Source organism: Mandrillus leucophaeus, unplaced genomic scaffold (genome assembly GCF_000951045.1).
Source record: "Mandrillus leucophaeus isolate KB7577 unplaced genomic scaffold, Mleu.le_1.0 Scaffold313, whole genome shotgun sequence".
In the NCBI taxonomy this organism is placed as follows: domain Eukaryota; kingdom Metazoa; phylum Chordata; class Mammalia; order Primates; family Cercopithecidae; genus Mandrillus; species Mandrillus leucophaeus.
In genome coordinates, this window is record NW_012103288.1 from 1699850 (window position 1) to 1706563 (window position 6714).

A 6714-nucleotide genomic window follows, 5' to 3' on the forward strand; every position below is an offset into this window, starting at 1 on the left:
AGAAGAAGAAGAAGAAGAGTTCTCAGATGTTAGGAGACAGAAATGGTGACCTTGAAGTATAAACACTCAACCCTTGACTTCAACCCTGTATTTCTTGGGTCTGGAGCCTTTTGTAGGGTTCCATGGGTGTGTAAATATTCTACAAACTCCTAACCTGGAAGCAGTCATTTGGTGGCTCTAAGCTGTGAGCAAGAAGTGCTCCAATTATCTGTCCATTAAGATTATTCAGAACTCTGGGTCACCAATGCACATATGTGTGATGCTGAAGCACTGCCTTCCAGCCTCTCTTCGGTTGTGTTTGTCTGATAATTATGAGATCCATGAGGACAGAGGCCACAGATCAGGGATGTCCTTCTTCCGAGATGAAGACAAGGGCAGAGCAGGTGGCAAATTTTGGCCTTGGGTTCCAGGGGGGCGTGTCTACACTTCACACTCTGATTGTGCATCTGGCTTGCAGTGTGGCTGGGCCTCTCGGGTTGGAGCACTCTCATTTGTTCTACCCTAACACAATCAAGAAAGATAAAAAAGAACACTGTAGCCAGGGAATCTCAGCTGCTGTGCCAATCACCAGCCATTCATTGTGTGGGACTGAAGACCTAGCTGGGAGTCAGGCCTAAGAACTGGTTCAGCTCCTCCCCTTGCCTTGTCTGTGAAGGCTACTCAGAGGAAAGGAACGTGCACCTAGGCTCTCGAAGCCTTCACTGAAGGACAGAGAGTGCTTGTTACAGGCAGTTCCTTCAGGGTTGAAATTCCATTTCAGGTCTCAGCACCTAAAGTCATTTTTCTTTCTTATTTATGTTTCCTGTGGAAAGTCTGAAGAAAAACTGTGGAGCATCTTTTGAGTTTGCATTTGGAAGGGAGAAAATATGCTCCTTCTCTGCTGGGCAAACATTGCAAACATTGGTGCTTTCACAAACCAAACACAAGCTGGTTTTCAAAGCCTCCGCTTGGCGACCCAGGGAACTGGGTGGAGGGGAGGAGAAGGATGCAGCCACCTGGGCTGGGGAGGTTTGCTTTGGGAGCAGAGCTTGGAATTTGTGAATTTTCTACTCCAAGAACATCCAAATAGTGCAACCCCAGCCCCCTCCTGCGCGAGCTTGCTCAGGCAATAGGGGCTCTACCTGTCTGGGGTCTGGATGGAGAGCCAGGGCCTTGGATGACCACCTCCTTGCCCCATTGCAGCCTGGAGTGAAGTGGGGAGGGGAGGGGTGAAGAGGTGTAGGAGAGACGGTGCAGATGAACCAAGATGGCCTCAGGGATTCTAGTCCCTCCCTCTGGGAGATGCTGAGGATAGAGAGCAGGGGTGAGAGTGAGAAGAACATGGCTCTGCACCCTCAAATTTTCCAGGCTTTCAAACACTGATCAGGCAAGCCACTGGGCAGTTGTTCCTATAAAGCTAGAACTATGAGAATAGCAGATGTATACTATGGTCTGGTTCTTTCAGCGTAGTCTGTAGCAAAGGTTTCCTCCCTCCCTCCCTCCCTTTCTTCTTCCTTCCTTCCACTTCTTTCATGACAGAATAATATAAATTCCCAAGCACTCATCACTAGCTTTAATAACTATCAACTAATGGCCAATCTTGTTTAATCCATAACTGCACCTACTTCACCCACTCTTTGTCCTCCAACTGAAATGTTTTGAAACAAATTCTAGACATCATATCCTTTTATCCATAAATATCTAGATTTTAAAAATATTTGATATTGAACTCTGATGATACAGGGAATCTCCTTCCCCATATCTTAGGGAAAAGATGCCCTTCATAAGTCTACATATACATTTTGCAAATCATTGTAGGGGTTCAGGGAACCCCCGAAGCTCATCCAAAGACCTTAAATTTAAAACCTTGGTATACAGGATAATCACTAGCTCCCATGGAACACATTCCTTTTGGTAGCCTGGAGCCATTAGCTGTTCCTTTGAAGGAGATTTACTTTCTTGTTTTATTTGCAATAGGTATGCACTGAGTGCATTGCGACCATGCTGGGTTATTGTGGGTAAAGGTGAGAGGAGGCAGGGCACTCAGGGCAGATGATTACATTCCTGCCGGGAGGGCCGGGGAGCCCTTGGAAAGCAGCAAGCAGCCTGCAGGCTGAGGAAGCAGGGACTCCGGGATCTGCCCTCAGGGGCTGCAGGAAGGAGGAACCATTTCTGAATAAGCTTTTCTGGTGGTTTGTTTATTGGCCAGCGTTAGTTAGGTCTCTGAGTGGTTGTTAATGTGTTTGTTTAGGGTCCATTGTAATGTCTTTGAGATAAAGACCTGCTCAGTTTACAGGCAACTGTCAAGTACTGGGCTTGGAGCCCAGGGAGCCAGTGAGGGAAGCATTTCCAATATGGCGATCAAAGCCACACTTAGGGCCTTCTTAAGCTCTTGAAACAACCTTAGAAGGTGCTCCAGGAGAGGGTCAGCAGCAGGCACAGGGTTAGACTAGGGGGCTCTTTCAGGCTCGACAAATAGCTGTTTAATAAGGAGACGGACTTCTTTGTTCTCTTGTTGTTTTATTTTGAGAGAATGTATAGGAGCAAAGCCGTTTTAGATGCTAGAGGTTATTTGGAGAGAGCCCAGAAGTTTTCTGATCTTCATATCCAACTCTTTTGCTATTTCCCCTACCTCCTCATCCCACCTTGGGGTCAGCAAATCTCCATGTCTGCAGACCCAAGGACCTGTAGTCAAGTTGCATGGAGCCAAAAAAAAAAAAAAAAAAAAAAGGGACTGTGGTGCTGGTGCTTGGATACACACGGCAGGGGACACAGAAGTACTGAGATGGGCACAGACAAACTCTGGAATTTATAGTAGAGCGAGGATGGCATTTCAACCAGTTAGGAAAGATAGACTTTTCTTGCTGTCTCCCAGGCTCGAGTGCAGTGGAATGATCTCGGCTCCCCACGACCTCTGCCTCCTGGGTTCAAGCAATTCTCATGGCCCAGCCTCCCAAGTAGCTGGGATTACAGGCGCGTGTCTCCATGCCGGGCTAATTTTTGTATTTTTAGTAGAGACAGGGTTTCGCCATGTTGGCCAGGCTGGTCTCGAACTCCTGACCTCAAGACATCTGCCTGCCTTGGGCTTCCAAAGTGCTGGGATTACACATGTGAGCCACTGCACCCAGCCAAAATAGACTTTTCAATAAATGTCCCAGCACAACTGGACAGACATTTGGGAGAAAAAACAGTAAATTCAGATGTATATCTCATACCTTAAAATGAGATCAATTGTATGTGGATCAAAAATTTAAATGTAAAAATTTAACCCTAAAAGAACTCAAAGGAGCCAGGAGAAAAAACTTAATATCTGTGAATGAAACCAGAAACCATAAAATAAAATAACAATAAATTTGACCATATAAAAATAAAAAGTGTTTGCATGGCAAACAAAAAGAATCATCATAAACAAAGTCAAAAGCCAAAATGAGGCCAGGCACAGTGTCTCATGCCTGTAATCCCAGCACTTTGGGAGGCTAAGGCAGGCGGATCACTTGAGGTCAGGAGTTCAAGACCAGCCTGGCCAACATGGTAAAACCCCGTCTCTACTAAAAATACAAAAACTAGCCGGTCATGGTGGTGCATGCCTGTAGTCCCAGCTACTCAGGAGACAGAGGCAGGAGATTCACTTGATCCTGGGAGGTAGAGGTTGCAGTGAGCCGAGATTGTGCCACTGCACTCCAGTCTGGGCAACAAGAGTGAGACTCTATCTCCAAAAAAAAAAATCGAAATGAAAATCATCAAGAATTACTTGCAACTCTTATTATAGGCAAGAGGTAATGTTGTCTATATAAAGATCTCACGTAAATCAAATAAGAAAGAGAACAACAGTTGAATAGAAAAGCAAGCAAAGCATACGAACCAACAGTTCCCAGAAAATGAAACAAAACCAATACAAAAAAAGGAAGGAAAGAAGGAAGGAAAGAAGGAAGGAAGAAAGGAAAAGAAAATACAAATTAAAACCACACTGAGGTAGCATTTTTCACTTTTCAGATTGGCAAAGACCAAAAGAACTGATTACTATACAAGGAGTGGCTATGGTGGTGAGATTTTTCCTCTGTAAAACATGACAGTGGTAGCTGGCAAAGGTTTGGTGAAATAGGCATTGGCGTACATTGTTGATGGGAATGGCGCATGCAGTGTTAAAGGGAATTTAACAATATCTGTAAAATTTTTTTTAATATACTTCAATTTTGACCCAGCAATTCTGCTTCTAGGAAATTATCCAACACATAAATGTGCATGTGCAAAATGACATATACACAAATATTTACTGCAGCGTTATCTCAGCAAAAGGCTAGAGATAACCCAAATGTCCATCAGAAGGGGACTGGTTGAATACATTGTGGTATATCTGTACAATGGAATATTAAGCAATCTTAAAATAATGAGGACTTCAAACACGTGTGGGTGTGGAATCTTTCCAGGACACAGAAAGTGAAAAAGTCCTGTGCAGACCAGTGTGTGGAGTACCATTTGTGCCAGGAGAGGAGAGGGGTGATTTTTACCATTTGAGACGGGAGTGAGGGATGATTTTTAAACACAGTTGCTTGCATATGCTTGGAATCTCTCTGGAAGGAGACCTGAGAACTAGTAATATTGGTCCCCTCTGGGGAGGGGAATGAGTGGAAGCAGAGGAGACTTCACCTTTTGTACCTTTGGAATTTTATTTATTTATTTTATTTATTGAGACAGGGTCTCACTCTGTTGCCCAGGTTGGAGTGCAGGGGTGTGATCACAGCTTGCTGCAGCCTCAATCTCCCGGGCTCAAGTGATCCTCCCACCTCAGCCTCCCAAGTAGCTGGGACTACAGATGTGTGTCACCACACTCGGCTAATTTTAAAATTTTTTCTGTAGAGATGGGGTCTGCACTATGCTACCCAGGCTTGACTCGAACTCCTGGCCTCAAGTGACCCTCCTGCCTCAGTGTCCCAAAGTGCTGGGATTACAGGCGTGAGCCACTGTGTCTGGCCAACTACTGGAATTTTGAATCGTGTGAATGTATGTCTATTTTAAAAATAATATTAAAATTATGATTTTCTTGTTTTAAAAAGAGAAGAGTAAAGGAAAGACTATGACACAATAAAGGAAGAGGAGACAGGCCAAATGTCCGTTCCTTTCTTTGCAGCAGACGCAAAGTGGACCCCGCTTAGTTCTTGGTGGCAGCTGAGCCTCGCTTCACTCACTTCCTACTGTTCTCCCTCTTTATGGGATTCTTAACAGCCACACTCACAGAGATTTTTAAGGAGTGTGTTCCCTGCAAAATCTCAATACCAAATGATGATTTCCGTAAGTTTCCATAAGTTGGTAAGTTCCAAGCCTTTCCTCCAAAGGAGCATGGTCATCCCCGTAGATACAGGACGTGAATGGCAACAGCGCTGATGTTGGGCAGGGAATATGTACTTGCTCTGAGAAAACTGTGTGGGAATTACATGACTCTGCAGTAGAGAACCCTGGAGACAAAGGGGGCCAAAAAAGATAAGAAAAGAGAGAACAAGAAAGACAGAGAGAGAACAAAAAGAAGCAACCGAAAGTCCATCAATAGACAACTTGTACATCCATACAGAAGACCGTGTCATGCAGCCATTACAAAGAAAAGGGAGCAGGATCCTTGGTGCTCAGTTGTTGAAGATTGTTCACCCTCTGTGTCCCTGGGGCTGTGTTCTACGCCCTGAGCACCAGGTGAGTGGGAGAAACACAAGTGTAGTGAAGCCTGATCAGAGACGCAAAACTCTTTGGAAGGATGTCAGCTGGATTTGGAAGGAAAGTAAAGGGTTTCCGAAGCAGTGCAGGTGCGAGAGGATTGAGCTGGGGCACTGGTCCACATTTTGACGTTTTCCTAGATCTCTTATCTCACTGCAGTATCAATATTTTGATACTATCTCAACAATAGTGCCTTATTTAAGGAATAAATCTGCCGTTTCTGGAATTTTCAAATACAGTTGCTTCTTTGGCTAGGCAATAACCATGTGAAAGTGTTATTATTCCACAAGTTCACCACCCTGCCTGCTGGAGCTCTCTACTTGTTTGGAGAAACAGGACTTTGTACTTGAAGCTGACAGAGAAGAAGGAAGTGGACAAGTTGGAAGACCCAAGCTCTCTTTTAACCTCTTGATCAAAACTAGTGTCACCTTGGGCAACTCCCTATTCTCCCTGTCAGGGCCAGGCCCAGGATGCACACTTTAAGAGGCACCAAAAAACTCAGTCATCAAGATACAGACTAGTTTAATGCAACATTTTAAAAATAAAAATTAATGCAAAAATCTATAATGAACAAAATACCAGACATTTAAATAAATATAGGATCAATATTACTGCTGCTTCCTTTTGCTGTGGCTCCATTATGGCTGGACACAGCATTGTCCCCAAGGCCTCATTTTCCGCATCTCTAAGTCAAGAGGGTTGGACCATTTGACCGCCCAGGAACCTGCTGGGCCCCGTTGTTTTATGGCTCAGTAATGAGGTGCCACTGAAGAATGAGAGAACATTTAACAAAGTGCTAATTGTACAGCCCAGACAATAGTGCGGGTGGGGTGACGGGGAGTCTTCATGGGGACAAGGGATGGCAATAGAGTCCAGGCAGCTGGGGGAGATAACAACATTTGGCCAGCTTTCTCTTTGTTTCCACTGGACACAAGCTCACCTACCAGCGACAGGAGGGGGACAATGCTCCTGAGCCTCCTCCCTCTTTCTCCCCTGGAACTGTGCTCAGACCTAGTCAGGGGACAGGGAGAG

At 44.9% G+C, this 6714-nt stretch overlaps 1 long non-coding RNA gene across 1 annotated transcript in view; it reads left to right on the forward strand.

Moving 5' to 3' along the window:
* The window catches only part of LOC105544942, a 5856-nt gene extending 1476 nt beyond the window's left edge, over nucleotides 1-4380 (forward strand). The window contains exon 2 of the long non-coding RNA XR_001006845.1: nucleotides 3973-4380. This is a non-coding gene — a long non-coding RNA (uncharacterized LOC105544942). The remainder of the gene's footprint in view (nucleotides 1-3972) is intronic.
* Nucleotides 4381-6714: the final 2334 nt, after the last annotated feature.